General features: G+C 36.4%; 1 pseudogene; it reads right to left on the minus strand.

Annotated features, from left to right (window-relative positions):
• Positions 1-10,833: 10,833 nt before the first annotated feature.
• Positions 10,834-11,318, minus strand: LOC138380677 (large ribosomal subunit protein eL21-like; annotated as a pseudogene).
• Positions 11,319-11,594: the final 276 nt, after the last annotated feature.

Consider the following 11,594-nt stretch of genomic DNA (forward strand, 5'->3'; position numbering starts at 1 on the left):
TGACAGTCCAGGCCCACATGGCTTCTCAGCTGAAATCTACCAACTTTTAAAGAATTAACTCCTATACTTCACTAACTCTTCTAGAAGATAGAACAGGAGGGAACACTTCTTAACACATTCTTTGAGGCCAGTATTGCCTTGTTATCAAGACCAGACACAGACACCGTAAGAAAAGAAACCACAAACCAACACTCTTTATGAATATAGATGTAAAAATTCTCTAGAAAATACCAACAAATGAAATCCAGAAACATATAAAAATATTATACACGATGATCAAATTTATCTCAGCAAGGCAAGGTTAGTTTAATAAATCGATGTAGTATATTAGCAGAATAAAGGATAAAAACCACATGATCATCTCAACAGACTCAGAAGAGAGGATGACAAAATCCTACATCCATTTCTGAAAAAAAGAAAACAACTCTCAACCAATAAGAGAAAGATGAAAACATTCTTAACTTGGCAAAGGACACTGATGAAGAAAACTATACTAACAACATACTTAATGGTGGAAAACTAAATGTGTTCTCTCTAAGATCAGAAACAAAACAAGGATGTACATTTTCACTACTTCTACTCAACACTGCACTGCAGAAAGGCAAAAAAACAGTATCAGGGTTGGAAAGGAAGAAGTTAAATTGTATCTAATGACAATAACATGAACTTTATGTAGAAAATCCTACTGAATCTAAAAAATATATACTAGAACTAATGTGTTTAGCAAGGTTGCTAGGTACATGATCAATATATAAAAGTCAATTGTATTTCTATATATTGCCAATGCAAAATGAGAAATTGTAATTTGAAAATATTAATACCATTCTTAATGGCATCAAACAATAAAATACTTAGGAATAGATTTAACAAAAATGCAAGATTTACACAATGGAAACTGCAAAACATTGTTGAAAGAAATATAAAAAGGGCTGGGCGCAACAGTGGTTTATACTTGTAATCTCAGCACTTTGGGAGGCGAAGGCAGAAGGATCACTTGACCCAGGCCAGAAGTTTGAGACCAGCCTGGGCAACATAGTGAGACCCCATCTCTACAAAAAATAAAAAAAATTAGCCGTGCACAGTGGCACACGCCCATAGTCATAGACTCAGCTACTCAGAGGCTTAGGTGGGAGAATCACTTGAGTCCAGGAGTTTCAGGTTGCAGTGAGCTGTTGTCCCACCACCACACTCCAGCCTGGGTGACACAGTGAGACCCTGTCTCTAAAAAAAAAAAAAACAGAAAATAGAAAGACCTAAGTGAATGAAATGAAAAGACATCATTTGAAAAGAATACTAATTTCATAAAAAATATGAAAGGGCATAATTATGGATTAGAATACTTAATATTGTTAAAGTGACAATACTTTCCAACGTGATTTACAAATTCAATGCAATTCCTATCAAAGCTGCCATTTTTCTGTTTTTTTGCAGAATTAGACAAGCTAATCCTAAAATTCATATGGAAATGCAAGGGACCCAGAATAACCAAAGCAATCTAAAAAAAGAGTAACTAAGTTGGAGAACTTCTAATTTCAAAGTTTATTAAAAGCTACAGTAATCAAGACAATACCATATTGGCATAAGGGTAGATACATAGATCAATGGAATAACATTGAGAATCTAGAAATAAATCCTCCCACTATGGTCAATTAAATTTTGACAAACATGCCAAGAAAATTCAATAAGAAAAGAGTAGTCTTTTTACTGAATGGTGCTGGGACAATTGGATGTCCACATGCAAAAGAATGACATCCATAAATATGAAATTGAATCTCACACCATTTATGAAAATTAACCAAAAATAAATCATCAACTTAAATATAAGAGCCAAAACTATAAAACTCTTAGAAGAAAATCTAGGTGAACATCTTTGAGAACTTGAGTTAGGCAATGGTTTCTGAGAAAGGACACCAAATGCACAAGCTATAAAAGAAAAAAGAGATAATTGAACTTCATCAAAATTAAAACTCCAAGAAACTAAAAAGACAACTCCCTTGACTGGGAAAAAATATTTGCAAATTATATATCTGATAAGCATCTAGTATCCTGAACATATAAAGAACTCCTGCAACTCACCAACAGCAAAAAGCCTCATTAAGAAATTGGCAAGGGGCCGGGCGAGGTGGCTCATGCCTGTAATCCTAGCACTCTAGGAGGCTGAGGGGGGTGGATCCTTTGAGCTCAGCAGTTTGAGACCAGCCTGAGCAAGAGCGAGACCCCCATCTCTACTAAAAAATAGAAATAAATTAGCTGGACAACTAAAAACATATATAGAAAAATTAGCCTGGCATAGTGGCACATGCCTGTAGTCCCAGCTACTTGGGAGGCTGAGGCAGAAGGATAGCTTGAGCCCCGGAATTTGAGGTTGCTGTGAGCTAGGCTGATGCCATGGCACTCTAGCCTGGGCAACAGAGTGAGACTCTGTCTCAAAAAAGAAAAGAAGAAAAAAAAGAAATGGGCAAGGGATTTAAATAGTCATGACTCCAAGAAGCATATACAGTTTGCCTGCTGTATCCACAGGTTTTGCTTTTGTGGATTCAACCAATTGCAGATTGGAAATATCTGGAAGGGAATAACAATACCATTAAAAATAATATAAATTTAATAATACGGTATAATACCTGTTTACATAGCATTTATATGACATTAAGTATAAATAATCTAGAGAAGATTTAAAGGGTACAGGAGGATGTGCATAGGTTATATACAAATACTGTGCCATTTTACATAAGGGACTTAAGCATCTTTGGATTTTTGTATCCTCAGGGATTCTTGAAATTAATCCCCTGCAGAGATCAAGGGAAGACTATACAAATAGCCAATATGCACATAGAAAGATGCTCAACATCAGTAGTTATTAGTAAAACGCAATCAAAACTATAATGAGCTACCTACCGCTTGAGACAGTACCACAGTGACATACTAAGATGGCTATACTAAAAAAGACAGATGATGATAAGTACTAGATAAGATATGTGCAAATTAGATTCCCCCCCCACACACACACACATTGCTGATGGGAATATAAAATGGTGCAGCCACTTTGGAAAACAGTCTGGCATTTCTTCAAGAGGTCAAACACAGAGTTACCATATAGTCCAGCAATTCCACTCCTAGATATATTCAAGAGAAATAAAAACATGTTTCTACACAAAAACTTATGCAAAAATTTTCACAGAAACATTATTTTAATAGCCAAAAGGTGGGAAAAAAACCTAAATGTCCATCAACTCATGAATGTGGTATATCTACATGGAATATTATTTGGCCATAAAAGGGAATGAAGTGCTGATACACACAACAAGATGGCTGAAACTTGAAGACATTATGCCAAGAGAAAGAAGATCACACATTTCATGAGTCTATTTACATGACATGTCTAGGTTAGAGAAATCTATAGAGATAGAAAGTGGATTAGTGTTTGCCAATGGCTGGGGAAAGGTAGTGATGGTGGGGTGAGTGCTAAGGGGTGTGAGGTTTCTTTTGGGGGCAATGAAAATATTCTAAAATGGATTGTGGTGATGCATATGTAACTGGGAGTATACTCAAGGCCACTGAATGGTACACTTAAAAATATAGAAATTAAAGTTTATCAGGGCATTTGAACTTTTATTAATACATTCTTCCCCATTATTTTCCTCCATTTCTTTGTGGAATTTAAATGACTTATTATAGTCAATATATTTTTACCTTTACATTATATATCTTTTAAGATTTGTTAATAACATTTTGATTTATTTTATAATTGTTCGTAATTATTATAATATAATTCTATGATTAAATGAGATTTTTTTTTTTTTTTTTTTGGGACAGAGTCTCACTCTGTTGCCCAGGCTAGAGTGAGTGCCGTGGCATCAGCCTAGCTCACAGCAACCTCAAACTCCTGAGCTCAAGCGATCCTCCTGTCTCAGCCTCCCGAGTAGCTGGGACTACAGGCATGCGCCACCATGCCCGGCTAATTTTTTCTATATATATTTTTAGCTGTCCATATAATTTCTTTCTATTTTTAGTAGAGGTGGGGTCTCGCTCTTGCTCAGGCTGGTCTCGAACTCCTGAGCTCAAACGATCCGCCCACCTCGGCCTCCCAGAGTGCTAGGATTACAGGCGTGAGCCACCGCGCCCGGCCGATTAAATGAGATTTTAATTCTCACCAGCCATCTTTCAATACAGTGATCTCTCCATTCTTGAATCTCCATTTAGACCAGGCTCTTGGTTGGCTAGAATCTTTGAGTAATTTTTCAGGAAGAGTTATAGTCAGACCCCTTGCATATCTGAATTTATCTGTCTGTTGCCTTCACGTAAGAAGTGATAGCTTGACTAAGTATAGAAGTCTTAGGACTCAATTTCTTTCTATCAAAGTGCAAGGATTTTGTTTCATTGCTCTCTGGTATTTCATGTTGTAGAAGAAAAAGTCTGAGCATGGTTTGATTATTTGTGTTGTTACTGGCATTTGCTCTTGATTTTGGTTTTAGCTTGTGTGTTTCTAAGATTCTTCTGTTTTTTTCTCTTGAAGTTCAAGTATTAGTTTAAGTATTTTAAGTATTAGTCTTAAGTTTAAGTATTAGTCTATTTTCATTAGCTTTTTTCTTGAAACACTCCCTTCCCTTTGACATCTGGAAGTAGAGAATATTTCAATGTAATGCTCATTTTTCCAAGAATTTTTTTTCCTTAGCACCTGCTGGACCTGAGGGGACATTTTTCTAAGAATCTTAGTGACTACTGAAGTCATTGAAATATTACACATTGTTTAAAAAACTAGAAATATTGGGGGAAAATTTCAATATTGAAGAAACCACATTTTTATGGGAACAATGTTCAGACTTTTCATTATTTTATTCTTTTTTTTTTTTTTTTTTTTTGAGACAGAGTCTCGCTCTGTTGCACGGGCTAGAGTGCCGTGGCATCAGCCTAGCTCACAGCAACCTCAAACTCCTGGGTTCAAGCATTCCTCCTGCCTCAGCCTCCCGAGTAGCTGGGACTACAGGCATGTGCCACTGCGCTAGGCCAGCCATAATTTTTAGTAAGCCAGCGTTTAGCAGCTTATTTAAAATATACCAAAGCAGGATAATTTTACTGATAAATAATAATGCATATGTTGTATCTGTTTGGATGTTTAATTGGACAAAAGGAGAAGGGGCTGCCTAGGAAAAATGAAGGGAATAAAATCTACTGCTGTTGGAATTCAAAATGTTTGAAATACACTTGATCTTAGCCGCAAGGCCAAGAAGTGATAAGATGTTTAAAATAAATAGAATTCTTAGCCGGGTCACGACTGCAATACCAGGTACTCTGTAGGCTAAAGCAGGAGTATCACTTGGCCAAGGAATTTGACTTTGCAGTAAGCTATGATGACATCACTACACTCAAGTTCAGGCAACAGAGAGAAAATTTGTCTCAAATAAATAAATAAATAAATTCTATGTGGCACTCCAGAGATAACACTCTTATGGTAATTCCGCCCCGTCCCACATTGAGGCAGAATTAAAATAATAATGATAACAGAAAAGCTTAGTTATTTCACAAGTAGATTTTTTAAATTACAAGCACCAACAGTTATGAAATTCTAAGATATGACATGCCACAAAATCCTGATGAGCAGTTGAGTATTCTATTTCATTCAGGTAAAAATAAACAAATTACTTTAGGCAATGCATGGTTTAAACACAAAGTTAAATGATGTTTTACGGGTTCATTCAGTTTATGAAAATTCATTGAATAGTGCAGTTACATGTGTTTTTTTCTGTATATTATTCTTCAAGAAAAAGTTGTTTCTGAATCAAATGATGTATTAATAGTATATATTGCTCTTTCATTAGTATTAAAATATTCATTAAAATATTCACATACATATTCTGCTATACCAAATACTGAAGGAGGTAGAATACAAAGATACAGTCTCCATCTTCTTGAACTTTTCTTTTCAGATAATATATGTGAAGACAGACATATCACAGACCAACAGGCACTTAATGAGCTGACCACTGATTAACACAAGTACTACTTATCTTTTCATATGATAAAACCACAGCTAAGCACTAGCACATTTTCTCTAATATCCTCTGTTTATCCATTCCTTGAATCATCGTCCAAGGATCATTTAAAAGTAGTATCTATTTAGATTCCCAATTCTGCTTCCAAATCTAATCAAATTAATAATTCCTCATTAATGATATACAATACAATGTGCTTTGTACCCTTCCTTAATCTTTTTTTTTTTTTTTTTTTTTTTGAGACAGAGTCTCACTCTGTTGCCCAGGCTAGAGTCAGTGCCGTGGCATCAGCCTAGCTCACAGCAACCTCAAACTCCTGAGCTCAAGGGATCCTCCTGTCTCAGCCTCCCGAGTAGCTGGGACTACAGGCATGCGCCACCATGCCCGGCTAATTTTTTCTATATATATTTTTAGCTGTCCATATAATTTCTTTCTATTTTTAGTAGAGATGGGGTCTCGCTCTTGCTCAGGCTGGTCTCGAACTCCTGAGCTCAAACGATCCGCCCACCTTGGCCTCCCAGAGTGCTAGGATTACAGGCGTGAGCCACCGCGCCCGGCCTCCTTCCTTAATCTTTTAACTCAATATTTCCAAAACATCAGTCATTGAGTCATTCATAGTTTTTGCAATGTCATTGTACTAACTGTGCTATTATTTTAAAAATAATTTTAAGTTGACTGATACTCGTTTCATTGTAATACCTTCTTTAGCCTAGTCCTAAGTATTAATATCCACGGAAGAGAAGATTATTTGTTTTTTTTAAAAAATATGTCTGTGTATCATCAACTAAAATAATCATGTGAAACCCAGAGCTATGCCAATCACACCTGAGTAACTCCTGTGTTAATCGAGTCTGCTTTGCTATCGCCTAGCAAGGATGATAAAAGTACCAACATAGAATCCTGCCCTACAGAACACAAGCTGTAACCTTGAACTCCTGGGGTCAAGTGATCCTTCCACCTCAGGCTCCCGAGTAGCTAGGACTACAGGTGTAAGCCATGGGTTGACTGATTTCCCTTTCATTCTAATATCTATCATACCTACTTGATTCATCTCCTTCACTGACACCTCTCAAATTTTGTTGATTGTATCTTCAAAAGATATCCAGAGTTCTACTACTTCTCCTCATTTCCACTGCCAACATCTTGGTCCAAGACATGATCATCTCCTACCTGAATTATTGCAATAGCTTCACAGTGGATCTGCCAACTTCTGTCCTTGCCCATCCTGTCTTCCCACACAGTCTATCCTCAACACAGCAGCCAGAATAATCCCATTAAAATGTAAGTTAGAGAATATTCTTTCTCTGCTCAAAACACTATAATAAATTATCATCTTACACAGAACAAAAGCCAGGGTTCTTAAGATTCTAAATGTTGTCTGCAGTTTTGTATGTAGTGAAAACAGATTCATTTTCATTGTCAGATGATAGTCTAGTCTAGGAAAATAACTCATTTTATTAATCCATTCTTTCACCTACAGACATTTGGGGGACTTTAATTTGTTTTGCTATTATAAATAATGCTGCAATAACAGGAAATGCTAAGGGCAATTCCTTAGGATGTAGGAAATTATATAAGATGTATACTCAGAAGTACAGGAAGAAATGAATAACTTTTACATTATGCTCAACTGATTTTCAACAAGTGTGCCAAGAAAATTCAATGCGGAAAAATAGTCTTTCCAATTAATGGTGTTGGGACAATTGGATATTCACAGGCAAAAGACTGAAGCTGGACCCTGAATCACACAATACACAAAAATGAACTCAAAATGCACCATCGACCTAAAAGTAAGAGCTAAAACTATAAAACTATTAGAAGAAAACTTATGTGTATATCTTTGTAACTTGAAGTGATGATTTCTTAATATGATACCAAAATCACAGCAACAAAAGAAAAAATAGATAAAATGGACTTTATCGAAATGGAAAACTTGTGTACTTCAAAGAACATCACCAAGAAAGTAAAGATAAAACACAGAATTGAAGAAAAAAATTGCTAATCATATTCAGGTAAGAAACTTATATCCAGAATAAGTAAAGAATTCTTGCAACTCAACAATAAAAAAAAACACAAACAATCCAATGAAAAAAATGACCAAAGCATCTAAATAGACATTTTTCTAAAGAAGATATGCAAATGGCCAATAAGCTCAAATGCAAATCAAAACCACAATAAGTGTCTAAAATAAAAAAAAAAGATAAGTGTTGGTGAGGATATGGAAAAATTGGAACACTCATACCCTGATGGTAGGATTGTAAAATGCTGCAGTCACTTTGGACAGTGACTCAAAAAATTAAACATAGTATTCATTACCACATAATCCACATTTCAAGTCTTACTCTAATGAGTGGGCTTGGTAAATGACCTATCATGAACATTATTTTTCTCATTCATAAAGTAAGATTGGTACCTGTTTGTTGATAATTTATATCTTCAAATTCAAACAACAGCAACAAAAAACAAATCTTTAGCTTTCCAAAGATACCTATAAGAAAAGAAAATTAAGACACAGAATGGGAGAAAATATTTTCAATATCCTACATAAATATGATAATGGACCATATAAACAACTCTGACAGTAATGCAAAGACAAAACACTCCAATTAAAAATGGACTTAAGGCTGGTCTCAGTGGTTCATGCTTGTAATCCTAGCACTTTGGGAGGCCGAAGTGGGAGGATCGCTTGAGCCCAGGAATTCGAAACCAGCCTGGGCAACAGAGAGACCCCCGTCTCTACAAAAAATAAAAAAATTAGCCAAGCGTGGTAGCATGTGCCTGTAGTCCCAGCTACTCTGGAGGCTTAGGCAGGAGAATTGCTGGAGCCCAGGAGTTTGAGATTGCAGTGACCTTTGTTGATGCCACTGCACTCTAGCCTGGGCAACATAGTAAGACCTTGTCTCAAAAAAAAAAAACCCAAAAAACAAAAAACCAGACACTTTACAAAAGAAAATACATGTGTGTATGTATGTATATTAAAATCTAATAAATGAAAAGATGTTCAAAATCATTAATAATCAAGGGAATGCATATTAAAATCACAACGACAGACTTCTTTGCACCCATTAAAATGATAAACATTAAAAAGACTGATGCAATGAAGTGTGGCAATTGGAAATCATGTACATTGCTTGTGGAAGTGTAAAATGGTATATATCTATTCAGTGTCCTAGCAATTGCATTCTTAGGTATTTACCTAAGAGAAATGCAAACGTGTCCACAAAAGATTTGTACAAGAATATTAACAGTAGATGTAGCTATAATAATAGGCTCAAATGGAAACATCCCTATGACCATCATCAAGTGTAATATAGTCATACAAATGGAAAATTAATTAGTAGTAACAATGAACTACTGATACATGCAAAACCACAGATGAATCACCAAAACATTATATTGAGGGAAAAAAGCCAACACAAAAGAACACACACCGTTTGATTTCATTTCTTAAAATTCTAGAACAGTTAAAATGAATCTATGATGATAGAAATCAGATCAATGGTTGCCTGGGGGAAGTGGTACAAGAGAATTTTCTGGGGTTATATTTTGATTGTGCGGTTGATAGCACAGATATACACATTTATTAAAACTCATTGACCTGGGCTGGGCTCAGACCTGTAATCCCAGTACTTTGGGAGGCCAAGGTGGGAGGATCACTTGAGGCCAGGAGTTTAAGACCAGCCTGGGCAACATAGACAGACCTTGTTTCTACAGAAAATTTTAAAAATTAGCTGGGCCTGGTGGTGCTTGCCTGTAGTCCTAGCTACTTAGGAGGATGAGGCAGGAGGATCAGTTGAGCCCAGGAGTTCAAGGCTGCAATGAGCTATGATGATGTCACTGCACTCCAGCCTGGGCAACAGAATGAGACTCCGTTTCAAGAAAAAACCAAATTGAACTGTACAATTAAAATATATGCATTTTATTATAAGTAAATTATTCCTTGATAGTTTATTTTTAAAATAATGTTGCTAGAAATGTATGTATGAGTAATTTTCATACATATACATTCTTGTATGTATCCTAGGTGTATCTAGTAGAAATCCTGTCTCTTAGGATTTGCAAAGTTTCACTTTTATAAGTTAATGTGAAATTGATCTTTAAATGGTTTTACCAATTTACACTTCCACTAGCAGCATATAAGAAAGTTCCTATTGACTTACATTCTCACTAAAACTTGTTATTTTCAGATTTCTTAATTTTGCCAACCTAGTGGGTAAAAATGTTACCTCACTATGATCTTAATTTAATTTTTTCTTAGTGGGGTTATGATGGTGCATGACTGTATTTCCAGCTACTCAGGAGGCTGAAGTGTGAGGATTGCTTGAACCCGAGTTCGAGGCCACAGTGAGCTATGATCATGTCACTGCACTCCAGCCTGGGCAACACAGTGAGGCCCTGTCTCAAAAAAAGCTTTTTTTCTGATTACTAATAAGGTTGAGCATTTCCCCCTCATTTATTGACTACTTGTATTTTTTCTTCTCTGAAGTTGCAGTTCAACTATCCTATTATTCATTTGTGTACTTTTTCTTATTGATTTATAGAAGTTTACATAGATTCTGGATCCTAGCTCTTTGTTTCTTACATGTGTTAAAAATGTTTTCTTTCTGTGACTTGTCTTATATCTTCTTCTTCTTCTTCTTCTTTTTTTAAGAGTCTAGCAGCTTTTATTAGTTTTGTCTCCTATGCCATAAACTCACAGAGAATAGGTTCCAGCAAGGCTCAAGGTCCTCTCCTTATGCTTCTTACAAAGTGTGCTATGCCTATTATGCCATGAATTCACAGGGATCCGGTCCCAGCACCTCAGGCTTCTCTCCACTGCTTCTCACAAAGTGTGAGACACCTATTATGCCATGAGTTCACAGGGACTAGGTTCCAGCAGCTCGGGCTCCTTTCCATTGGTTCTCACAAAGTGTGCTTCTCTGGGTGGAGCAGGCTGGCGCTTCAGTTGAACCCAGGTACCTTTCTCTTTGGCTTCCTTCTTTTTCTGATCACTTTCCTTCACACGTTTCAGGAAGCTATCTCGGCTCCTAGAGTGCATAATGTGCTCAATATGCACATTAATCCCCCTGGCAAGAATCTTGCCCTTAACTTGTTTGTTTACAACAATTCCAACAGCATGCTGGGTGACATTGTAGACTTTCCAGTTTTACTGTGGTAACATTTGTGGGCCATGCCTTTTTGAACAGTACCCATTCCCTTGATGTCTACAATAACACCTTTCTTGTAGATTCATATGTATGTGGCCAAAGGAACAACTCCATGTTTTCTAAAAGGCCTAGAGAACATGTATCGGGTACCTCTCCTCTTTTCCTTTGTGTTTGCCATTTTGGCGAATTACTGGAAGATGGCAGCTCTGGCCAAAAGGCGTCTTATGTCTTAAGAAATTACTACATACCCTGAAGTTATAATGTCTTCTAAAAGTTTTAACATTTCGATTTTTAAATTAAAATCTTTAATTCAATGCCTTAGTGTGGGCAAGGCTTAAGCTTGCTGTGGAAAAGAGAATCCAAGATATAGGGGCTTAAAGAATATAGACTTTTTTGGCCGGGCGCGGTGGCTCACGCCTGTAATCCTAGCACTCTGGGAGGCCAAGGTGGGCGGATC

The sequence above is a fragment of the Eulemur rufifrons genome, chromosome 2 (genome assembly GCF_041146395.1).
Source record: "Eulemur rufifrons isolate Redbay chromosome 2, OSU_ERuf_1, whole genome shotgun sequence".
In the NCBI taxonomy this organism is placed as follows: domain Eukaryota; kingdom Metazoa; phylum Chordata; class Mammalia; order Primates; family Lemuridae; genus Eulemur; species Eulemur rufifrons.